General features: G+C 36.0%; 1 long non-coding RNA gene across 2 annotated transcripts in view; it reads right to left on the bottom strand.

Moving 5' to 3' along the window:
* LOC150019452 (uncharacterized) overlaps positions 1-26,357 on the bottom strand; it is a 33,484-nt gene extending 7,127 nt beyond the window's left edge. For both annotated transcript variants that reach the window (XR_016509051.1, XR_016509050.1), the window contains exon 1: positions 26,067-26,357. This is a non-coding gene — a long non-coding RNA (uncharacterized LOC150019452). The remainder of the gene's footprint in view (positions 1-26,066) is intronic.
* Between the last annotated feature and the right edge of the window lie 477 nt (positions 26,358-26,834).

Here is a 26,834-nt window from a genome sequence, read left to right as displayed (position 1 = left end):
TGCTCTCCCCCAAATTCTGCCTGCTCCTGGATTTTCTGCTTCTTTCCTCCTTGAATTAAAGCTTCAGGTTCATTTTAGTGTTTACCAGATATGAAAAGTTTTTATCCAATCAAGGGTCTACCTGTAAACTATCTGTATTTGTATTCATAAATATGGAGTGCTTGTATGAATCATAAAGGTATTAGGACCAATGAATAAAGCATGCAATATTAGAACCTGTCTTTTCATAGCAACAGAAGGACTGTGCAAGTTCTTCAATAAAGTCCCACTGGACACTAGGCATCCTGCAAGTATCAGTGAGCACACTCCTTTCATTCCAGGCAGCATTACCTGGGTATTATGACCACCAAAGTGGTAAATCTCAGTTCGGTTTATAATTCTCAACTTAGAAGCTCCTCTTCCACATGAAACTACCACCTGTGGACTTGCACACATTATCAAAATTTTATGTTCCAAGAGACCACAGATACAGTGCTGTGTAGAAATGATATGCTACATCATTCCATATTAAGGTACTTATTTTGCTTAGGCTGTATCCAGTTGTTATTGGCTCAACAGGATTTTATGGTGTTCTTCCTTTTATAGTTGGAAAACACTGTCATTGTCATCCTGCAACTCTTTCCAATTCAAACATGGTAGAAAGATGCCTTCCTCCACAAAAGAGCTGAACAAATTCCACTCTTTTGATCCTTTCCTTTTCTAACTTCTTTCAATGTCTCTTTTTAGAGGTAATTCTAAATCTTGCAACTCTCTCTTTTTACTTTTTAAATTTCATTTCTGGGCACTCATTGTTTTTATACCTGAGAACTACCTTTGTCCATATTAGGACAACTATCACTTGAATTAAGAGTTTGGTGTCCAGGGACAGCCAACTGACCTGGAGTGTGCAAGATCCTCCCCCATGAGGGAAGGCCACTCTCCCCTCCACACCCCCACTCTTATTAGGGATTTCTGCACCCAAGGGTAGGTAGAACGATGACCATGTCCAGCTTAAAGTAGCTAGAGGAGCATGAGACCTCCGCTCATTGTCCTGTATAAGATTATAAAGAGTCTTAAGTCTGAGAGGGGGATATTGTTATTTTTTATTGTTATAAAAAATTAATTAATTGTTTTTTTTTTAAAGAATAATATAGGAAAGGGTGAAGCCAGAGAGCTTATATGCACGATCCATGGACATGAACTATGGGGGAGGGGAATTGCTGGGAGAAGGAGGGTACTGGGCGGAGGAGAGAGAAAGGTTTAAAAATACAGGGTGGGACAAAAGTAGGTTTATAGTTGTTCATAATGGAAAATGATACAATAATTAATAAGTAATACAAAAGTAAACTCTGTGTTCTACCTACTCACTACTGTAAACCTACTTTTGCCGCATCTTGTCTATAGCTTGGGCAATGTGTGTGGTGAGGGAGGCAGATAAAGGTGATATATGTGTGGGAGGAGGTGAAGGGACACATATAAAACAAAAGCTTCCAGCTTACAATGATCAGAACCAAGGATCATTTTACTAAACAATATGATCTCCAATCCCTACAATTATGTTATACTTCAAAAACTTTTACTATTCATAATAAACTGTAAAATATAGTTCATCAAAATATACTATGGACAATATTGATTTTCATTTTTATAGAGACATGAAAACTTGAGAAGTTAAGAAATAATAGTCAACTCAAAAACAATAACAAAAAGTATTAACCCAATCAGACCTTCATTAGCTTCACAGATCAAACAAACCATAGGTATCTTTATTTCTGCTAACTGCTGACCAATAAGCCTCAAATATTTTTAATTAATTTATTGGTGGCAAAATATTCCTTAGATCGCTTACCTCATCCACTCCCACTATCCAGCTGCTACTACAAACACAAATCATCAGAAACAGTGGAAAGTGTGGCATTTGATGAAACCACTAAAACACTTAATAACTTTTATTATATACCATAAAAAATGTTTTGACTTCTTATTATACTAAAAAGGAACAAATACATATATGAACAAATAAACAAGTAAGTGTGGGGCTGGAGTGGTGGCGAGTTAGAATGAAGTGAGTTTTCCTAGAGGGCTTTCAAAGAGCCTAGACTACTGGAGAATCACTAGTCCTAGTCTTGCTGGTTCTTAGAAGGAACTCCAGGGAGAGTCAGATGGCTGGGGATTCAAAAAATCAAGGGGAAGAATGACTGCAAACTTAAATGCGATAGAGTAGACAAATTATCTTTGATTGGCTTAGGGACTACAATTGTCATTTAAAAATTATCTACACACCCATGAAATGATGATGGGCCAGTATTTTTTCATAACACTCTTAATATCCTTTTACCATCATATTTTGACTTTGTTTAATGTGCAACCTTTTCTAAATACAGGGTTTGGCAAAAGTAGGTTTACAGTTGTGAGTATGCAAAACAGTTTATTCTTGCTTTATTAATTATTATTATATTATTTTCCATAGGAACAACTGTAAACCTACTTTTGCCCCACCTTGTATAACTACAGAGTTGTGCAGAAGCAATTTACTGAGTACTTTTTAATGAGCCAGGCACTGTACTAAGTGCTATCATATATTATCTCAATCAGTTCTCACAGCAACCTTATAGATACTATTATTTCCTTATTTGACTGATGAGAAAACCGATGCTCAAAAGTAACTGGCTTCAGGCTGCCTACTTAATGAGTAGCAGAGTCAGACTTAGAATAGGACTCAAATCAGGCACAATATGACAAAAGGTTTGTTCTCCCAACCACTAAACAAACTACCATTGTGAAAGAATTGCTCTTCTTCTGTATCATTTTATGTTGCTATCATGATAAAATGCCATTCATAAAATAAAAATATATTAAAAGTGCTATGAAAATATATTGCCTAGTGATTTTATAATATGAAATGTTTGAATAAACGATTTTAGTGACTGAGCCAAAGGTAAAGTACTCTTTCACGTGTGTTTCAAGGCATGTTTTTAGACTGATGCAATAGACTTAAGATATTTTAAAATGTGGCAGTTTAGAAATGATAGAAAAAGGAGCAAAATCTTGCTTATACTAAAGAAAGGATATGCACACACTCAGAAACACACACATACATTTATCAGTTGGCTTATGGTTAAGTGCTTTCTTTGGTCTTGTACATTACAGCCTACTCCCTTGTTTCTGGACTCTTCCCACCCTCATTGTCCCTTTTCAAGGCTAACTCTAGATCTGAGCTTAGACATTATTACCCTGGGAAAGGCCTCTCTGACATCTTGACATTGGGTTAGGTGAAGGTGCCACTGTTGTGTGCTTGCTTCTATAGCCATATCAAAGCATATAACACACTTTCATGAACTTAACACTTTTCAGCTGTTTTAGACTTAAATAGGCATGCTGATTTCAAAACTGCAGTTAGTTTTCTTCTATCACATCATTTTTCTGTATAGCTTATCTTAATGCAACCACTCTAGGTTGGACGGAGCTTGGATGGAGGGAAGCACTAGTGCTCTCCTATTGGCTGAGAGCAAACCTCCCTCGAGTGGAGAGGGGTGGGGGATGACCTTGGAGACCAGCGACAGGTCCATACTTGTCTAGGCTATTCAGTTACACATGAGACAGTGTGGTGAGAGGTTGTGTGCCACTCTATACATAGTGAATTGTATTCCATAATGTAGTCCGAGTTCTCCTCTGTATACAAGGAGTTAGCAGAGTTTATTTTTTTGTTTACATACATACTTATTTCCTTTCCTTCAGATCATGTCTGCCTCTGCTGTTTCTTATCTTAAGTGCCTAAACAACCCTGATTCGTTTTGTTATATCTGTGGCAGTTTCACCATTCCCAGTCAAAGGACAAACATCAGCGCATTTGTCAGGCAAGTCCATTTTGCATATTTTAAAGTAAAATTTGGTGATCAAGATAATTCTTGGGCCCCCCACAAGGTGTGCAAGCAGTGTGTCGAGAGTTTATGGATGTGGACGAAGGGAACACGTGATAAATTGCCATTTGGTATACCTATGATTTGGCGAGAGCCCAGAGATCATTCAAGTGACTGTTACTTTTGTATAGTGAAAGCATCAAGATATAACACGAAAAATAAATGTAAAGTAGAGTATCTTAGTCACCATCAGCTAACTATATGCCCAGTGCCTCATTCAGCTGAAATCCCAGTGTCAGCTTTCATTGAACTACCCTCTTTCGAAAAACAGGAGTATGGTGAGAACTAAGTGACAGCAACGATGAAGATTTTGAAATTGAAGATGACTCAGTTTGTAAGGGATTTGATCAACATGAGTTGAATGATTAGGCATGAGATTTGGGACTATCCAAAAAAACTTCAGAACTAGCATCAAGACTGCACGAGAAGCCCTGGCTGCTGTGGCTCAGTGGATTGAGTGTCGGCCTGTGAACCAAGTGTGGCTGGTTCGATTCCCAGTTAGGGCACATGACTAGGTTGCATGCCAGGTCCCCAGTTGGGGGCATGTGAGAGGCAACTGCACATTGATGTTTCTCTCCCTCTCTTTCTCCTTTACCTTCTCTCTAAAAACAGATAAATAACATTAAAATTAAATAAAATAAAGTAACCTTAAAAAAAAAAAAAGACTGCATGAGAAAAACTTGCTTGAAAAAGAAGCGAAGGTATCCTACTTTCGATCAAGAGGAAGTGCATTTCTGCAGTACTTTCGAAGTGACGGTGGCTTTGTGTATTGCCATAACATGCATGGTTTAATGGAGGAATTGGGAATTCCAATCTATAATGCAGCTGAATGGCAACTGTTCATCGATAGCTCAAAGTGGAGCTTTAAGTGTGTCCTCCTCCACAATGGCAATTTATTTGGTGCAGTTCCAATTGGCCATTCAGTTTGTTTTCATAAAGAATATGAAGACATAAAGAGAGTCATTCATCTGTTGCAATATCACAAGCACAATTAGATCACCTGTGTTGATTTTTAAATGGTCTGCTTCCTTCTTGGTCAGCAATGCGGAGACACCAAGTGTCCCTGTTTTCTGTGTATGTGGGACAGCAGAGCTCATGAGAAGCATTGGGTGGCATCAAATTGGCCTCAAAATCTGACCTCAAACCTGGTGATCCAAACATCCTAAATGAGCCACTTTTTGACAGAAATAACATTATATTCCCACCTCTGCACATAAAACTGGGTCTCATGAAGCAATTTGTTAAAGCTTTGCCAACTGAAGGAGACTGTGTCAAGTATCTCATTTTGGCATTTTCTAGCCTGTCTGAAAAGATAAAATACCTTAATATGTATGTTTGGTAACAGAACTTTATTACTTGTACACAGTTTGACTTACAGTTACAATATATAGCCTTCATATAAATAAAATAACTCCAAATAAACAGTATGTTCAGGTAACTTTTTCTTTATTTTCCTTTGTATGTACATTTTGTATGATTTTGGGGACAAAGGGAGGGTATCTTGTACCTTAAAATTTTGATGTGATAGAGAAAAACTGGGGTCATTTTTGGATTCCGGTGCCAAAAGTTAGTCAAAAACAAGTGTCAGATCTGACTCAACAAAAATTGTGTTCCCCAGTGTTATAGGCCAGTTATTTGGTGGAATGTCTCTCAATTTGTGTTAGTTTGTGTGTGTGATATTCACATGATTAGATTCAAATTAGGTATCTTATGCTATTCAGGAATATCACAGAAGTGATGCTGTTTCCTTAGATACACAATGTCCAGTTATATATTTGGTGATGTTAAATTAATTACTTGATTAAAGTGGTTTCTGCTAGCTTCTCTATTGAATTACTATACTTTTGCCCATTATAGTTAGTATTTCATAAGCAGCTTTATGGTGAAGAATTGAAGCCTCCTGCCAAAAACCATGTGAATGAGATTGGAAGTGGATTCCCCAGCTCTTCAAATGACTGCAGCCCTGGCCAAAAGCTTGACTTCAACTTAAGCTGCTCCAAGATTCCTCACCCTCAAAACTGTATGAGAAAAAAAAATGTTTATTGTCTTATATTCTAAGTTTTGGAGTACTTTGTTACATTGCAATAGATAATTAATATACTGCATTATTTATTACCTTTCAAAAGTTTTTGTCCTTTTTTCTCTGTTATAGTCTCTCCCTTTCTTCTTTGCACTTAGGGGTTTATTCTATTTTCCTCCCTTTTTAACTTCGATTTTAATAACATTTTGGGGAAAATAGGGATAAATAAATGTGTTCAATTGACTTTTTTTTTTTTTTAACCATAAGTCCAAGAGGTGAATCTTTAGCACAAATTTGAAGGAGGGAAATAATAAAACTTAGTGGCACTGTGTAAGAAACACAATGAGACAGAAGAAATATGAGATAAACATTAACAGTCAGAGAAAGACATTTATAGAAAATAATGTTAATGAAAAGATGTTTTTACTTCATATTTAATAAATTTAATTCTGATTTTAAAAATATAATTTTAGGAATACTTTTTTTGTCTGTCCGCCACCACTCTTTCTGGAAACAGGACTGTCCTCCTTTTGGAAGACCTGCTCTTCTCTTTACTTAAACTGTATTGTTCTCACAGAAGCTGCCAATTATAGAACTTATCTTTTTATTCACCAGATGAGGCATATGACTGAGGCTGGCCCTTTGGTCCATTCCTGAAACTTTTCAAATGGGATTTAGAAAAGAGAAGTAGTTATTTTTATGGTGAGGAGATGAGATATCAAAATCCCATTCTGGGAAGAATGTTTCAGTCTCTGTTAAGACAGAGAGTTGACTTAGAGAGACGTGCTGACGGGAGTTAGATGAAAGGAGGATCCTGGGAATGTCCTTGTTCCTGTGATCCTTGAGGTCCAGTTAAAACCATACCCCTCCTGAGTTTTTGCTACTCAGTTCAGTATAGTTACTATTTTTTTCCAAGATAGTTCAAATTGGGTTTCTGTTACTTGCAACCAAAAGAGTTCTTGCTTCAAAAATGTCCCCATGGTGGACCCAAGATGGTGGCTTGGGAGGACACAGAACTTACCCCCTTCCCTAGATCACATCAAATGTACACCTATATATAGAGCAATCCCTCCTGAGAGACAACTGAGAACTAATTGAACAGCTTTGGCACAACAAATGAGAGAGTGACTTCATAGAGAAGGTTGAAAAACTGTGAAAGCTCTGGCTACTAAGACCCATAGTATATGTATGCATGGGGCACCTCCACCCCAAGATTTATCCAGTGGCATGGAAAGGTGCTGCTGCATACACCCACTAAGTTACACATGCAGGTTGGGCTCCCTTGCCTTGAAAGAGCGTGGAATGAGCAAAAAAGCCTGTGGTACCGCATATAGAACTACTAGTATGGAGCTAGTAGGGCACTGCCATATGCACACACTAAGAAGCCCCACCCACACTGGGCAGTCCCAACTGGAGCAAAAGGGCAGGGAAGCATGAAAACACCAGGCTACCCTGCCTGTAACTCATTCTTGGCCAGGCAACACACCAGGCACTGCAGGTGCCCACCCTGACTGTAGCTAGCCTGCCAAAACTGTCAGGATAGTCTAAAGAGGCCACATTTCCCATTGGAAGACATATCTAGTTTATCTAACTCATAGGAAAAGAAACACAGAAAATCAAACAAAATGGGGAGACAGAAGAATATGCCCTAAATGAAGGAATAAGAAAAAACAAAAAAACAAAAAACAGGAAAAAAGCCCTACTGAAATGGTAATAAATATTTTGCCTCACAAAGAATTCAAAGAAACAGTCATAAGAATGCTCAACAAACTTCAGAGTAGAATAGGAGAACTCAGCAAGCATTTCATAAAAGGGTTAGAAGCAATCAGTGATGAAAAATACAACAATTGAAATGAAGAATAAATAAAGAATCAAAAGCAGATTAGTTAATACAGAAGAATGAATATGTGACCTAGAAGACAAACCAGAAAGCAAACAAAAAGGAGAATTAAAAAAAAAAAGGGTTGTAAAATGGACTTCTGAAATAACATTAACATATATAGGTATTCCAGAAAGTATATTCGAAGAAATAAAGAGTAAAAACTTTCCCAATCTGGAGGAGGAAACAGACATCCAGGTCCAGGGAAAATGGAATTCCACACACAAAATGAAACTTTAGTCCCACTTTCATGAGTGTTTTTTTTTAATATCATAAATAAGTGCTGGATTGTATCAAATGCTTTTTCTGCATCTATTGACATGTTCATGTGATTTTTCTCTTTCATTTTTTTAATGTGATGTATTATGTTTATTAATTTGCAGATATTGTATCATACTTGCATCCCTGGAATAAATTCCACTTGGTCATGGTGTATGATCTTTTTAATGTATTGCTGGACCCAGTCTGCTAATATTTTGTTGAGGATTTTAGCATCTATGTTCATCAGAAATATTAGCCTGCAATTTTCTTTCTTTGATGTGTCTTTATGGCTTTGGAGTTAGGATACTACTGGCTTTGTAGAAAGGGTTTGGAAGTCCTCTCTCTTCTTGAATTTTTTTGTAATAGTTTAGGAAGTATAGTACTAGTTTTTTTTTAAATGATTGGTAAAATTTGTCTGTGAAGCCAACTAGTCCAGGGCTTTTGTGTGCCAGGAGTTTGTTGATTACTGCTTGTATTTCACTAGTTGTTATTGGTCTATTCAGGTTTTCTGCTTCTTCCTAATTCAGTTTTAGAAGATTGTATGTTTCTGAAAATTTATCCATTTCACCCAAGTTGTCCAATTTCTTGGCATAGAGTTGTTTATAGTAATTTCTTATAACCTTTTGCATTTCTGTAATACCTGTTGTTACTCTCCCTTTTCATTTCTAGTTTTATTTGAGTCTTTTCTCTTTTTTTCTTGATGAATCTGGTTAAAGGTTTGTTAATTTTGTTTATCTTTTCAGAGAACCAGCTCCTGGATTCATTGACCTTTTGAATTGTTTTAGCCTCTATGTCATTTATTTCTGCTTTGATCTTGATTATTTACTTCCTTCTACTTGCCCTGGGATTTGTTTGTTATTGTTTTTCTAGTTCTTCTAGGTGTAAGGTTAGGTTTTTCATTTGAGATATTTTTATCTTCTTTAGGTAGGCCTATAATGCTATGAACTTCCCTCTCAGGACTGCTTTTGCTATGTCCTGTAGCTAAGAGCTGCTTCTCTGAAATTATAAATAAAACTTACAACCTCTAACAAGGCTCATAAAGAAAAAAATTAAGAGAGCTCAAATCAATAAAATCAGGAATGAAAGAGTAGAGAGTACAACTGACACCACAGAAACACAAAGGACAATTAAGAATACTATGGACAATTATATGCCAACAAATTGGACAATCTAGAAGAAATAAGATAAATTTCTAGAAACATACAACCTTTCAAGACTAAGCCAGGAAGAAATAGAAAATCTGAATAGCCTGATTACTAACAATTAAACTGAAGCAGTACTGTAATCAAACAATTCCCAACAAACAAAAGCCCAAGACCAGTTGGCTTCACAGGTAAATTTTATCAAATATTTAAAGCAGAATTAATACCAGTCTTCTCAAATTATTTCAAAAAATTCATAAGGAAGGAACTCTTCCAAACTCATTCTACATAGCCAGCATCACCCCGATACTAAATCAGACAAAGACACTAGAGTGCAAAAGAGAGAAAGAGAGAGAGAGAGAGAGAGAGAGGGAATAGGAGGGAAGGGAAGGGAAGGGAAGAAAAGGGAAGGGAAGGGAAGGGAAGGGAAGGGAAGGGAAGGGAAGGGAAGGGAAGGGAAGGGAGAGAACTAGAATTACAAGCCAATATGCCTGATAAATATAGGTGCAATAATTCTCAACAAAATACTAACAAACTAAATGCAACAATACATTAAAAAGATTTTACACCATGGTCATGTGGGATTTATACCAGGGATGTGAGGGTGGTTCAGCATCAGCAAAACAATTAATGTGACTCATCACAACAACAAAGCCAAGGGTAAAAATCATATGATCATCTCAATATATATAGAAAAAGCATTTGACAAAATTCAACATCCATTTTAAGTCTCAACATGATACAGGCTATATATGACAAGCCCACAGCTAACATCATATTTAATGGTGAAAAGCTGAAAGCTTTCCTCTATGATCAGGAACAGGACAAGTATACCCACTTTCACTACTATTCATCAATATAGTATTGGAAGACATAGCTACAGCAATTAGATAAGAAAAAGATATAATAAGTATCCAAATTGGAAAGGAAGAAGTAAAACTTTCACTATGTGCAGATGAAAGATACTATATGCAAAAAGTAGTAAAGAATCCACTGAAAAATTAATAGAACTAATAAATGAATTGATTAAAGTATCGGGTACATAATTAATATACAAAAATTTATTGTTTCTATACACTAATAATGAATGACCAGAAAAAAAAATTAAGAAAACAATCCCATTTAAAACTGCATCAATATGAATAACTTAATCAAAGATGTGAAATACCTGTACTCTTAAAACTATAAGACACTGAAGAAAAAAATTGTAGGGAACATATATAAATGGAAGTATGTTAACATGCCCATGGATTAAAAGTATTAACATCATTAAAGTGAATGTAGTATCCAAAGCAACCTACAGATTCAGTGCAATCCTATCAAAATACTAATGGCATTCTCAGAACTAGAACAAATACTCTTAAAATTTATGTGGAATCACAAAAGAACATGAATAGCCAAATCAGTCCTGAGAAAGAGGGAGTTACGATGCTCCCTTATTTCAAACTATATCACAATGCTATAATAATCAAAACAGTGAGGCACTGGCACAAAAACAGACACATAAATCAATGGAACTAAATAGAGATTCCAGAAATAAACCTTTACATATATGGTGAATTGATCTACAACAAAGGAAGCAAGAATATACAATGGAAAAATGACAATCTATGCAACTGGACAGATACATGCAGAAGAAAAATGAAAGTGGACCAATCTCATATCATATGCAAAAATTAGCTCAAAATGGATTAAAAACTTAAATGTAGACCTAAAATAAAGCTCCTAGAAGAAAACATAGGTAGTAAACTATTTCACACCAGTCTTAGTAGTATCTTTTTGGGGAAACAAAAGAATAAACAAATAAGAGTATATCAAACTAAAAAACTTCTGCACAGGAAACTACTGACAAAATAGAAAGACAACCTAATGAATTGGAGAATATATTCTCAAGTGATATAGCTGATAAAGGTTGATATTCAAAATGTATAAAGAGCTCATACAACTCAATAAAATAAAAAAAAATCCAATAAAAAAAATGAGCCAAGAACACTAAAAAACATTTCTCCAAAGAAGACATATAGATGGCCCACAGATATATGAAAAGATGCTCAACACCACTAACCGCTAGGGAAATGCAATTCAAAACCACAATGAGATATTACCTCATGCCAGTCAAAATAGCTGTCATCAAAAAGTCAACAAATAACATGTTGGTGAGGGTGTGGAAAAAGGGGAACTCTCGTGCACTGTTGGTGGGACTGCAAATTTGGTGCAGCCACTATGGAAAATAGTATGGAGATTCTTCAAAACACTAAAAGATCTATCAGCAATTCCACTTCTGAGTATTATCTGAGGAAAACAAAAACACTAGTTCAAAAAGATATATGCACTTTTGTTTTCATTGCAGCATTATTTATTAAAATAGCCAAGCTATGATAGCAACCTAAGTGTCTATCGGTGGATAAATGGTATATATCTCACATATATACACACATGTATATAATGGAATATTAATCAGCAATGAAAAAAAGACAAAATCTTGCCATGGCAACATGGATGGACCTAGAGGGTATTGTGCTAAGTGAAATATGTCAGACAGAGAAAGACAAATACTATATGAGTTCACTTAAATGTGGAATCTAAAAACAAAACAAAAACAGAATCATAGAAACAGAGATCAACTGATGGTTGCCTGAGGAGAAAGGGTGGAGGAATGGGTGAAAAATGTGAAAGGAAATATAGTCAATATTGTGATAAGTTTCCACAGTGACAGTCATTACTAAACTTACTGTGGTGATCACATTTAAGGTTTATAAATACCAAATCACTCTGTTGTAGCCCTGAACTAATATAATGTTGTATACCAACTATACTTAATTTTTTTAAAAGTATTCCCTTCCCCACCTATAAATAGGTTTCTCCTCTGGAGAGAGCAGAAGAAAGTGCATTTGGAGCCATGATTTGAGATAACCTTTGGGATCATAAGAGGCTTCAGTTTAAGTCAAAAAATATCTTCTACTGGCCCTCTGCTAACACTGCCTGGGAACACATTGAGGGGGATGAAGGAGAGTTGTATACACACACACATAACTGTTAAGCATTTTTGCTGTTACAATATTTATTGAAGGCACTTTCAAGAACAGCTGTCCTGCATTAGTTCAAGAAACTAAATTTTCAGATCATTCCTAATTACAGATGAGATAATACTTTTAAGATAAAAGATGTTAAATATTAGTCTTTACAGAATAGAAAAGTTAGGAGCAAAGATCATAATCCTGTGCACTTTCTGTATCTTTTCCAGGTCCAATGCTATTTGAATGTCACTTTTGTTTTCATAATAAAAGTTTATCCCAAGAAATTTGAAATAAAATTTCAAATGCAAATGCTATTTTGGTATTTCTCTTTGAATGACTTGTTTCTAAAGATATTTTGAGAAAAATTATAAAACACGAACAAAAAATCCAAACCAAATTATAATTGAATAGCGTGACTTGCCTTGAAATTTTAGCTTTATTCATATGAGTGCGTGTCTTCAAAGAAATGAACAAAAACAGTAAGCCCAAATCTATATAAACAGACTAAAGTTCGGGATAGTTGTGGTGTAAAAGGCATTAATTCCACCTTTCACTATTACTTTGAAACTTGGAAAACTAGTGTTTGTCCAGTAATTTCTCATGCGTTTTTTCTCCCTCGGTCTTACTCAGGGAAAATGGTTACAACAGCTTAGAGCTCTCTTTTAAAGAAATTTCCACACTGGCAAAGGCACCAACTTTTCACTTTCACAGTGGGTGGTCTGACACAGAAATTCCCCAGTGGCTGAGAATCTGGAGTCTGGCTGGGTCTCTTATTAGCTGCAGTATTTAAACATTTTTATATGTAATTTAAGATGTGAACTGATATAATTAAAAATAGGTAATTGGACTTTATTCCATTAGAAAATTGTAAAGAATTTTCAGCATATTTTATAGACTTAAGACTATAAATCTATGTCAAAAGTTAAATTTCTTCTTGTTCACTTTAAAATATATATATTATATCTTGATTCCTTACTTTGTTCTTCCATTTTAACCTATCTTCTATACTCCTCTAATGTTTTTTCTTAGTTGTTAAATATGCATGTATATTTAAAATGAACTCATAATATATTTTTGTTTTCTGAATAATATATTTATTTAATCAAAAGTTATTGAACAATGCCGCAAGTCTGTCTAGAAACAATAGGAGATAAAAATAATTTATTAAGGTAAGTGTTTTATACTCAACACCTCATTTAATTCTGACAACAAATCTATGAAATTGGCACTGCTTTCCCATTTTACAGGTAAGGAAACTGAGGCACCAAGAAATTAATTAATTTTCCCAAGATCATCTAACTAGAAACTGCTAAAACTGAATTTAAGTATGAAATTGTTTGACATTCAAAGGTTTTTCTCTTAACCACGTGATGCTGTGTTTCTACTCACCACCCCAAAACCAATGTACAATACTTACTGAACTCATTTCATGATGGTTCCAACTCAGAAATAACCATCTATCTCTAAGTAAAGGAGATGTGCTAACTACTTACACATGGAATGATACAACTGATGTTCTCAGGAAACTTAAAATATACAAGAGGAGATAAACTATGTAGGCATATAGCCTAAGTTAGAATTCAGCGAGTACCTTATAAGTGGTACATTGTACCTTAGACTTTCAGAAAAGAGAGAATGCTTCTGGCTGGGAGGATCAAGATATCATGTTTGAGATTCCTTTTGGTTTTGGCTTTGAAAGAGGCAGGATTTTAATAGATGTAGAGGGAGAACATTTCAGGCAGAGGAAAAAGCGCAAGAAAGACTTAATAGTAAATACGGAATGAGTTTGATAAATCAAGAATAATGCAGGGTGGAGAAGCAGTGGAAGATAAGTCTAGAAAGCTAAATTGTGGCTAAAATGTGGCAGACATTGAAAGCTAGATTGGGAAGTTTAGAGTTCATTGCATAGGTACTGAGTGGATAAAAGTGAGATTTTGAGCAGTACAATGAATTAATAGTTGCTGGCTTTAACAAGTTAATGTGGCAAAAATGTGCAAGCAAACTGCAACAAGAAGTAAAATAAAAGGTTTAAACTGGAGTATAGTAGAAAGAAAAGAGATAGAGCTGAGAATGATAGCCAAAGACTATACAGGGTGAGATGTTTTAGGGAATGAACATATTCATATAAACAAAGTTTGTGAGTTTGTGTGATTGATTGAATGATGAGACCATTAACAGAAATAGGGAGATGTTATTCATTTGAAACATTTTTAACTCAAGTGAACAAGAAAAGGAATCATGGCAAGGCAGATATTGAGAAATATAGTCTTGAAATCTCAACATTATAAAGTCAAGGTTTTCCTGGTAGAGAATTTACCAGCTGGCATATTTAGCCAAAACTGATCTTACTAAGAAGTCAAGTTGATGCTAACTTATGGTTTGCAAGGCAGCCAAAAGCTTGCCCCCAAATTTTAATTTGTCAACTGTATCAGATAATCCACACCATTAGATGCTCTAATATAGATTTAGGCATTGACAACAAAAGGTGCCTAAATGTTATTAGATTGTTCAACTTCTTCCTAATCAAAATAAATCAAATTTTAATTAGATATGAGATTGAAAAGATTTCTATCTTGGAACACTGGGAAGACTGTGGTAGGTTGCCAGTACAAGCAAGCTTGCCAGTACAAGCTTGGGGGTGGGGCATTCATAATCTGTCAATAAGTTATTAACTTATGCACAAATTTAAAAACATTTGTTAAGAAATGACTGGGGATAGAGCATCTTGCTAAGTCCAATGAGAGAAAATGACAAAAATCTTGTTTCTATTCGTTTTTTTAAATGTTTTATTTATTTATTTTTTAGAGAGATGGGAAGGGAGAAGAAAGAGAGGGAAAGAGACTTTGGTGTGGAAGAGAAACATCAATTGGTTGCCTCTAGCACGTACCCCAACCAGGGACCAAACCCACAACATAGGCATGTGCCCTGACTGGGAACTGAACTGTGGACCTTTCAGTTTGTGAAACAGTGCCCAGCGAATTCAGTCACACAGGTCAGGGCTCTGTTCTTAAGAAACTTAGTGAGTAGAGGATAAGGGATTTAGCGTACCTCATAATCTTACCAAAGGCTGGTATTTTGTGTACAGCCCTAGCAATTAAGTTATATGTTTCAGGTTTCCAAATTAGAATATTTTAAACATTGTAATCTTCAGCATCACTTATTGAGGGGTTTGTCTGTCTAATCAATCAATCTTTCAAAACACATTAAGAGTTCCTGATGAAGTGGGAGCTGCCTATTGCTTAGCATACTATATCATCAAAGTGCATGAGAGAATGGGATCCCTATTTATATTTGACAAAGAATGGATTTATTGCAAGTGTCATTTTATAATGATGTAGGTAAGAATATATGTACTTATTTTGTCAACTTTAAAAGTATAAATAGACCTAGAGACACAAATGTTTAGCAACATTTTTATCAATAAATTGGATTTTTTAAATCCATAGCTTAGAATACTTACCAGTAATTCAAAGCTGGGGAGTGTTGTTGATATGACAGCATTAAAATTCAAAAATATCTGAATATATTTGAACAGAATTGAAACTATGATCAAACTTTAATGATAGATATAGAGAATATCTAGATTTTTTAAAAATCAATAAGTACCAAAAGAGATGAAGCTAGCTTAATAAAATCCCTAAAATTAAATTATCAGGGATTCTAGTGACTGTAATAGCTAGCTTTCATGATGTCCCCAATAATTCTATAAGTTCCTATATCCATATATTCTTGCTGTCTCCTCCCACAATAAGGTTGACCTATGTAGTTTACAGGATATTGTGGAAATGATGATATGTGGCTTCTAAGACTAGAGCATAAAAGATATAGCAGCTTCCACCATGCTTTCCTTTGGATCACTCTCTCTGGAGGTCACTCAGGCGGGTATCGTATCTTTTTGGTTCACAGGTCTTCAGATCACAAGACTGTTCTAAGGAGCTGTACTTAAGAAAGCACACCCCAAAGTCTCATCCACATCTTAGCCTAGTTGAGATGATAGGATTCTAGACTTTGAGATGATATTTTATAGGATGAAATTCTTGGTGGCGTTAAAAAATGTGAGTATATTTTACATGTGGGAGAGAAGTTATTTATAAACTCTCTCACTGAGGGATAGAGGATGCACTCTAGTGCTAGCCTCCAACCTGCCCCTAAATAATCCCTAATTCCTAGTATTCAGTCTCTGTATAGTTTCCTCCCATATTAAATAGGGCCTACCTGTGTAATCAATAGTATATTATGGGAATGACAATGTGTGGCTTCCAAGACTATGATGTAAAAGGTATTGTGGCTTCTGCCTTGCTTTCTCTTGGATCATTTGCTCTTGAAGAAGTCAAATGTCATGTCATGTTTCAAGGATCCTCAAGCAGCCTTCAGGATGGCTCAGTAAGGATGGTAAGGAACTGAGCCAGCATGAACCTGATGGCCGTGTAAGTGAGCCATCTTAGAATTAGATCTTCCTGCCCCAGCAAGCTTTTAGAAGATTGTAGCCCTTGCTGTGATTTAAACTATAATCTTATGAAACACACTGAACCAGAATTAGCCAACTAAGCTGCTCCAAATTCTTAAGCCACAGAAATTGTGTAAAACAGAAAACATTTGCTGTTTTAGCCACTATTTTGGGGGAGGTAGTTTTTTATGCAGCAACAGATAACTAATACAGTGATTTACCACTTCAGTATGAGGCAGTAGTATGAAATAAGTACTTAAAAATGTTATGTGTTTTTTTCACTACATCATTAATTAAGGAAAGTCATATAATTGTTGATGGCAGAGTTGGAAAAAAAACTGACAATTCCTAATTGTTAATTCTCAAGGCAATACTGATAATTTTGGGGTCTTTTAAAGATATATTATTTTTCTTAAGTAATAAAAATAAAACTACACAGAAGATGAATTGATATCCTCATCCTCAAAAATAACTTAGAAATTATTGTTAGGATAGTATTTGCAATTGTAAAACAATATATCTGCAACATTTTATTAATTAGAAAATTTTATCTAATAATATTTCTTTAAACAGAAATTCAGAAAAAAATCCCACAATCTAACCAATTATCTGAAGCTGTAATCTTTTCTTAGTTTTGCCATCTATAAACTAATATTCATGCAGAGCATATATGAATATTATGCAAATATTGATTTGTTATCTACTGTACTTTGAAAATGAAGGTCCTGATAAGCATAATTATATTTTTTAAATATATTTTATTGATTATGCTATTACAGTTGTCCAAATTTTTCCTCCTTTGACCACTTCTACCTGGTACCGGATTCCCTCCAGCAATCTCTCCCTTAGTTCATGTCCATGGATAATGCATATAAGTTCTTTAGCTTCTCATTTCCTATGCTGTTCTTAACATCACCTTATTTTGTACCTACCAATTTGTATTTATTAATCCCTGCACCTTTTTCCCCATTCTCTCCCTTACCACACCCAATTGATAACACTCCAAATAATCTCCATACCTATGATACTGTTCCTGTTCTGCTTGTTTGATTAGTGTGTTTTTTCAATTCAATTATTGATAGCTGTGAATTTATTGCCATTTTTTTTTCTTTTCTTTTATTTTTTGGTTTTTCAATTACAGTTGTCCCATTTTTCCCCCATTGCTTCCCCCCACCCAGCCCACCCCTTCTCCCCTCCCCGTTGCCCATGTCCATGAGTCATTTATACACGTTCCTTGACTAGACCCTTCCCTTACTTATCCTCCCTCCCCACTATTGACTACTATTCTACTCTTTGTCCTATTTAGTTCGTTTGTTTGTGTTGTTCTTTAGTTTCCTGTATTAGGTGATATCATATGGTATTTTGCTTTCTTTGCCTGGCTTATTTCACTAAGCATAATTCTCTCTAGTTCCATCCATGTTGTTGCAAATGGCAGGATTTCCTTCTTTCTCTCTGCTACATAGTATTCCATTGTGTAAATGTACCACTGTTTTTTGATCCATTCATTTACAGATGGGCACTTAGGCTGTTTCCAGTACTTAGCTATTGTAAACAGGGCTGCTATGAACATAGGGGTGCATAAGTTTTTTTGAATTAGGGTTTTAGGTTTTTTCGGGTATAATCCTAGCAGTGGAATCGCTGGTTCAAAAGGTAGTTCCATTCTTAGTTTTTTGAGGTAATTCCATACTGTTTTCCATAGTGGCTGCACTAGTCTGCATTCCCATCAACAGTGCAGTAGCGTTCCCGTTTCTCCACATCCTCGCCAACACTTGTTGTTTGTTGATTTGTTGATGATGGCCATTCTGACAGGTGTAAAGTGGTATCTCATTGTGGTTTTTATTTGCATCTCTCTGATGGCCAATGATGTTGAGCATTTTTTCATGTGTCTATGGACCTTCTGTATGTCCTCTTCGGAGAAGTGTTTGTTCAGGTCCTTTGCCCATTTTTAATTGGGTTGTTTGTTTTCTTGATGTTGAGTCATATAAGCTATTTATATATATTGCCATTTTAATGTTCATTGTTTTGATCTTCTTTTTTCTTATATAATTCTTTTAACATTTCATATAATAATGGCTTAGTGATGATGAATTCCTTTAGTTTTATCTTGTCTGGGAAGCATTTTATCTGCCCTTCCATTCTAAATGATAACTTTGCTGGATAGAATAATCTTGGCTTTAGGTCCTTGCTTTTCATCACTTTGAATACTCCTTACCAGCCTCTTCTAGCCTGCAAAGTTTCTTTTGAGAAATCAGCTGATAGTCTTATGGGAACTCCTTTGTAGGTAACTCTCTGCTTTCTCTTGCTGCTTTAAAGATTCTCTCTTTACCTTTAACCTTTGGCATTTTGATTATGATGTGTCTTGGCGTGGTCCTCTTTGGGTCCATCTTGTATGGGACTCTGTGCTTCCTGGACTTGTATGTCTATTTCCTTCTCCAAATTAGGGAAGTGTACTGCCATTATTTTTTCAAATAGATTTCCAATTTCTTGCTCTTCCTCATATCCTTCTGGCACCCCTATAATGCAAATGTTAGTACACTAAAATTGTCCCAGAGGTTCCTTAGCTTATCCTCATTTTTTTGAATTGTTTTTTCTTCTTGCTATTATGACTGAATGCTTTTTTCTTCCTTATGTTCCAAATTGTTGATTTGATTCTCAGCTTCATCACTTCCACTGTTAGTTCCCTGTAGTTATTTATTTATTTTTTAAATTTCACTTAATGTAAACTTCATTTCTGCCTGGCTCTTTCGTATGCTGTTCAAGTACCCAATGAGTTAGTTGAGCATCCAGATAACCAGTGGTTTGAACTCTGCATATGATAGGTTGCTTATCTCCATTTTGTTTCGTTTTTTTCCTGAAGTTTTGTTCTGTTCTTTAATTTTGGCCATATTTCTTTGTCTCCTCATTTTGGCAGCCTCCTTGTATTTGTTTCTGTGTATTAGGTAGACCTGTTTGACTCCCTGTCTTAGTAGTGTGGCCTATTGTAGAAAAGCACATTTGTAAGTTGCATGAGACAGAGCCTTAGGTAATTGCCAGGGTGGGGCAACTTGTGTCACTGCTCTGTTGTTCTGTGTTGGGGGCAGGGCTTGAAGAGGGGAAAATGCTGTTGCCTGGCCACTGCAGTTTTGCTCAGTAGGAAGCTGTCTCCGGCACTTTCCCTATTGCCAGTCACTTCAATTTCTCCCCTTATGCCACTAGTGCCCTTCCAGCTGTTGCCCTGGTGCTGAATCCCAGAGGAGGTGAGTCTGCATTAGTCTTAAGGCCATTGCACGCCTTTTAAGAGGAGTCACCTGAGAATCCCATAGTTTCTTTTGTTACTCCAACCCCCACTTGTTTTTACAGCCAAAATTTATGGGGACTTATCTTCCTGGTACTGAAACTCTGGGCTTCATGGTCTGGTCTGGGGCAGGGATCTCTTGCTCCCAAGGTGTCCCTCCCAATTTTTATCTACCACACATAGATATGGGACTGGCCATTCCACATCTCCATGCCTCTCCATGCCACTCGAGTCTTCACACATCTCAGCGACCTCTCTACACTTCTCCATGTGTCTCTGTGTCTCCACCCCTCCTACCTGTCTGGATGAATGTGGCTTCTTTTAATCTTTGGTTGTCAGATATCCATATAGCTCGATTTTCTGAGAATTCTGGGTGGTATTTGTTTTGTAGTCTAGTTGTAATTTTTGCTGTAGTGGTGCAAGGAGGTGAGACATGTTGCACCTACACCTCCATCTTGGCTGGAAGTCAGCATAATTATATTTTAAAAAATATTTTACTTTTCAAATTAGGATAGTAATCATATTATAACAAGGATAATGTATGTTAAAATGCTAGCTTTAGTATAAAGTAAACATTTTTTTTGATGCAACATAGACTCAGTGCTTTGAGCTCTTCCTCGAGAATGCAAAATCCCATTCTTAAATTGCTTTCTTTGAAAAATCTTAATGTAAGAATTTTTCTTATCATTCCCCTCTAGACTAAGCCTCTCAAGTTACTTTTCTACTATTATTATTTTATTTTATATTACAAGTAAAAATTAAAAAGAAAAATATATAAGGCAAAGTATTCATAAATACATCAACATTCAAACAAGAATACTTGCCTTTCAAAATCTTAGTTAATATGCCAAGATTTTCAGATTGTAGTTCAAAGTTCTTAAGTTCTTTGCTTTCTAACTGAGGAAGAATGTTTGCTTTTTTCATGCCTTACAAAATATGTTCCACCAGTCCCTGGGATCCACTGGGATTAAGATTTATAAACTGCAAATACACAAAAGGCCAAGGACCAAGGTCTTCCAAATAGGTATAAATTTGTTTTCCTTGTGGTGGTAAGATAAGGTAATCTTAATTATCATTAAAGAGAATGAAGAGCACTCATTTTCAATGTTTACTGCAATTTTAGTTTCTTTAAAAACTTAGTTGTGTCAGTTTAGAATCTGGAAATTTTCTAAGACAGTATATTTCTGATCATTATAGGAGTACCCACTTTTCATACTGGGTAGCTAGATGCATGTTACAATATTAAATATGTAAAATACTGAGAATTAATGTAGTTACTTATTTTTAAAAATATTTTTGAAAATTTATTTTTAGAGAAAGGGGGAGGAAGGGAGAGAGGGAGAAAAACATCAGTGTAGGAGAGAAACATTGATTGGTTGCCTCTTGCACACCCCTAAACACGACCTGGCCCAAAACCCAGGTGTGTACTCTGACCAGAATCAAACCAGTGACCTTTCGCTTTGGAGGACAATGCCCAAACCACTGAGCCATACCTGTCAGGACTAGTTAGTTCCCTTCTTAAAGAGGCTGAGAGCTTTTTAATTTTAAAGCTACTGTTAAACGAACCATGTTTGAAGATTAAGGACATTATAGCATAAACCAAGTAAAATTTTAATACTGAGTATAATTTTACTTACTGCTATGTACTTGTTTTCTTTAATGCGAGGTAATCTCATGTAATTTTAAAATAAAATAAAATTGTAAATGTAATATGAATGAATGTATTTCTAAACTGTCACTATAACTTAAATGTCAGTATCAAAATATCTAATTGTTATTGGTATGTAGGATTTTATGGAAGTTCAATATTCTTTTTAATTTATAGTTTAAAGTGAGTTTTTACAGTGTTTGACTTCAAAAAAAATTAATCCATTCTCAACTTCTGTAACCATTAGTCTTTTAATATACTTCAGTATGGTCTTTCCTTTGTAGCTCTGATATTAACACTTAAATTCATAGAATAGCATTTGGAATGACACTAACAGTGCAACAAAGGATACACAGCTTCATATTTTATAATGTAATTTCATAGACACTTTGATACATTATTACAGTTTATAAAATAGTATGATTAATTCAGTACATTGTAATACTGTAGAAATATATACTGTTTTAGATAGTATAATAGGAAAGGAGAGATTTACCTGACCATTACCAGAGATTCATAAGTCACCTATCCTCTTTCTTCATTCTTAAGTGAAAACAACATCAAAACCAATAATTCAAGGACTTCTGGTCAAGATGCAGGCAGAAGTAGACACGCTTTGCCTCCTTGAACAACCATAAGAAGGATCACAACTAACCTCAAAACAAAAAACACCCAGAACTGCCAGAAAGTCCAACTCTATGGAAATCCATTTAAAGGCACATTCATCCAGACATATAGGAAGGACAGAGAGGAGGAGCAGGGACAGAGAGAACAATGTGGTATGACTGGGTGAGGTGGTGGCAGCGATGCCAGTGGAACAGGTAGTCCCACATCATGTGTGATGGATAAAAATTGGGAGTGGGGATACCTTGTGAGTGAGCAATGCAAGCCCCAGGCCAGACCACACAGCTGAGGGTTCCAGCACTAGAAAAAATAACGGACTAGCAAGAAGTATTCAAAGTGATGAAAAGCAAGGACCTGCAACTTAGATTACTCTATCCAGCAAAGCTATCATTTAGAATGGAAGGGCAGATAAAGTGCTTCCCAGACAAGGTAAAGCTAAAGGAGTTCATCATCACCAAGCCTTACTATATGAAATGTTAAAAGGTCTTATTTGAGAAAAAGAAGATCAAAACTATGAACATTCAAATGGCAATAAACTCACAACTATCAACAACTGAATCTAAAAAACCAAAACCAAAACCAAAACCAAAAACAGACCAAGCAAACAACTAGAGCAGAAACAGAATCATAGATATGGAGATCATATGGAGGGTTATCAGCAGTGTGGTAGAAAGGGGAGAATGGGGGAAAAGGTACAGAGATTAAGAAGCATAATTGGTAGGTACAAAATAGACAGGGGGATATTAAAAATAGTATAGGAAAGGGAGAAGCCAAAGAACTTATATGCATGACTCATGGACATGAACTAAGAGGGAGAATCCTGGAGGGAAGAGGGGTACTAGGTGGGGGGGGGGGCAAAGGGGGAAATATTGGGACAATTATAATAGAAAAATCAATAAAATATACTTAAGAAAAACAAAAACAACCACTAATTCAATAGTACAAATATTCAGATTACATTCTTTTGAGGCGTGTTTTAGGGAAACAAGTTTGGAGAATGCAGTGTGAAGAACATCTGGCCCATCCACATACAAATAAATGGTAGTAAATACTTGATGTAGAGCTGCCAGATTGACAATTTATATTCTAAACATGTATCACATATTGGAAGACTCTTAAACTGTTCTATAAACTTAGAGCTCCTATGCTGGTTTCCTAGTGAGGGGGGTGGGGGGGAGAAATAGAGAGAGGGGGAGGGAGAGAGATCCCTGGCTGTGGCTCAGTGGATTGAGCAACAGCCTGCAAACTGAAAGGTCGTTGGTTTGATTCCCACTCAGGGCACATGCCTGGGTTGCAGCCAGGTCCCCTGCTGGGGGCATGTGAGAGGCAACCAATGGATGTAACTCTCACACATTGATGTTTCTCTCCCTCTGTTTCTCTCTCCCTTACCCTCTCTCTAAAAGTAAATAAATAAAATCTTAAAAAAGAGAGAGTGTCACTCTTTTCAGTAAAGCTTTTAAGAAAGCTTTTTATATATATAGTTAAGAAGCATAAATATAATTATTAGAGTAAATTTTATTTTAAAAAGATCACTACATTGTGAGCTAAAAATGGATCTTATTTATCATTGTATACTCAGATTCTAACAGTAGCAGCATCAGGTAGAACTTCACTAAATATGTATTGAATGAACTATTTCATAAATAAAATTATTACCATTTAAAAATGTGGCATCTTTGGTATTATTAAATTTGGGATTAATTCAATAATAACAACTGAAAATTTATTTAGTTTTCAAGGGCCAAATCTAGGTCATTAAACATTAACATACAACAGGTGATCAAAACTTAATACAATTAAGCACAATTATATAAATACAATTTATTAATTGCATATTTATTTTTGCTTAAAATATTTTTTCTGGCTAAATCCTAAGTATTAAATATATCAAATAGGATGCAAATCTAAATGAATTGTTTGAACAGATTAAAAAACAGAAATGTATAGCAGAAATGTGATAAGTCTGAACATCTGTCACTTATTTTATTAACTAGAATAAGTATCTTCATTCAATTGAATCTGAAGTTTGTTCACATTTATATCAGACACTTGGAATCTAGTTATTGTTACTGTTATTGATGTTGAACTTTTAATAGATCAGTTGCCAGTAATTTCTTGAAGGTAGTAATTTATTGTCTAAAAGTACAAGTGTGTGAAACTTAAAATTTAAATGCTGATAGATGTTTAGCTTGAGTATTACTACCTTGGATTTAATCTCTCTTGTGTTCTCAAGCTCTCTTTTCTTCTCAGATGCTTTAAATAAAACCACTAAACAAATCTGGGAATGACATTTTCACTGAAATCTCTCATAAATTCTGCATATTTTTACTCTCAAATTATGTTAAATGTCCAAACCCAGTATAGGGCTACTTAATATATAGAATAAAGTAAAGTAATACTAACTTATTAAAAAGAATTGCTCCCTCTAGTGAATTCACAATATTACTTCACTTTTTGGCACTGTTGGCACTGAGTAAAATAAAATAAATTATATAAATGATGATGACTATTAGGTTGATGAGAGTGGTCTGGCCTACTTTTGTGATTTTACATTTTAATGTTTTCTGTGATTGGATATAGGAAAGTTTCATAAGGATTGATTAGAGCTGCTTGCTGGATATTTTAGAACAGTACATTTAAAAACCCTGTATTGAAAAAATATTTCTAAAAATCTTCAGATTACTTTTGAATCCATTAGGAATCATGTTATTTTGAGAGCAATGGCCATATTGGCATTACCAATGTAAGTGGGGGAATTTAAACAGTTGTCCTAATAAAGTGTTATGGTGGGAATAAGTTTACTGTAACTGGAAATCTAATTCTAGATGTAATGGCTGTCTTTGCTCTGGTTACCTTAGACCTCAGGAAAATTAGACATTGTCAACCTTACTTCTCTTTCTTAGTTAGAAATGCTGAGCAATCAATGATACAGATATAAAAATATTTCAAATTCTTTGGAGTTTTATTTAAATTTAAATTACTATAACCAAATATAAAGGAAATTACTGGAGCTGCTGTGAAAGGAAGAGCATTATTTAATTCTCCAATTGTTAATACAGACCTGGTTTTAAAATTATTCCTTTTAAATCACAGGAAGGAGAAATTAAAATTGAGAAGCTCCACAGGTGATTATGTTTATGCAACTGATTAAATTAAATATGGCAATAGTAACAGGGCAAAACAAAACAAAATTGATCAGGAGACTTACTCTTCTTCAAACTAGGATTCCATTTTCTGTGAAATTTAAATTACCTGCATAATTATTTCTATACTCAACCACTTTGCTTGAATAGGCAAAGCCTTTTTACAATGTAATCTCAGTTAACATAGCAGATGGCATGGATTACCAATCTCTCAAGTTATTGTTTTTCTGTATCAATAATAATAGAGTAACTCCACCTTCCAAGTGCTCAGCAAATATTAATTCACCATTTTAGCACCCCTAGGAGGAGGAAGTTTTAATAAATAAAATATAGTCTAGATTAATTTATTTGAAAGCACCTGTGAAAGACAAGCAGAGAAACTCAAAAATATTAAATGATTATATTAATTATGTGAAAGAAGGTAATATTGTTTGATGAATCACTTTCCTTTGAAGTAATTTAAGGAGAAACCCATGGGAGTAAGGGGCATGTCAAGTTTTTAAAATTTTTGTTTCCACTCTTTTCTCAAGTGAAGAAAGAATTAGCAGTATTTCCATGGAGACATGCCTAAGTCCAGGCAAGGGACAAGCCTGCAGACATGTCCCGGGCCGGCGCGCCTCCCGGGTCCCTGGGTCCCTCACCCCACTGCACGCCGGGCCCGCCTGCCGCCCCCCTCGGCCGACCCCGGCTCAGCTTGGCGAGGCGAGCCCACCTACGTCCTCGTCGGGGTTCCGGTCCCCTTTACGTTCGTCCCGAGGCTTCCTCCTTTGCCTCCTAGATCGAGCGCGCCATTTGCTGAGGAGACTGAGGCTCTGTCCTCGTCCTCTGGGCCTCCCAGACTCCCAGTTGTGCGCTGGAGCGCGCTGTGACTTGGAGGTGGACCCGGGAGCAGGAGGCTGCACGGAGCGCAGAGGCCGGCCACGCGGCTGGGCGCGGGGGTGGTCCCGGCGGGCGGGGCGCTGCCCCAGCCGGGCCGCCGAGAGAGCAGAGGAGGACACCCTCTGGGGCTCCTGAGAACAGGGAAGTGTGTTCGCACACTCGGGAGGCGCGTGAGGTCTCTGGCCTCGCCGTTCCAACCTTTCCAAATAATGGAGCCTGATCAAAAGTCGAGGGAGGCAAGGATATGTGAAATTCCGTGCACGCCTCTCTCCTGCAGCGACTCATGTCTTGTTCCCTAGCACTTTCCTTTGGGGAAACTTAAAAAAGGTCTGCCCTTGGATATTCATAGAACGTTCTGATAGTTCCTGTAGGCGCTGTGTCTTGTGAGCATTGTCTGCACCAGTGCAGTAGAGCTGTCATTGTGGGCAAACCTTACAACCCAGTAGCACTCCTGAGTTTTATTCACAGGTAACATTGGTGTCTTTGTAGAAATAATTGATGAGAAAAAACATTTTATTTTTTTATTCATCTTTAATTCCATAAGTGATTAGAAACAAAGGGTTTGGATGAGTATACCAAAGGTCAGAGGAAGGAGAAACAC

The sequence above is a fragment of the Furipterus horrens genome, unplaced genomic scaffold (assembly GCF_987537825.1).
Source record: "Furipterus horrens unplaced genomic scaffold, mFurHor1.1.pri manual_scaffold_2, whole genome shotgun sequence".
NCBI lineage: Eukaryota > Metazoa > Chordata > Mammalia > Chiroptera > Furipteridae > Furipterus > Furipterus horrens.
Note: the sequence above shows the minus strand (reverse complement) of the source record. Positions and strands in the feature narration are given on the sequence as shown.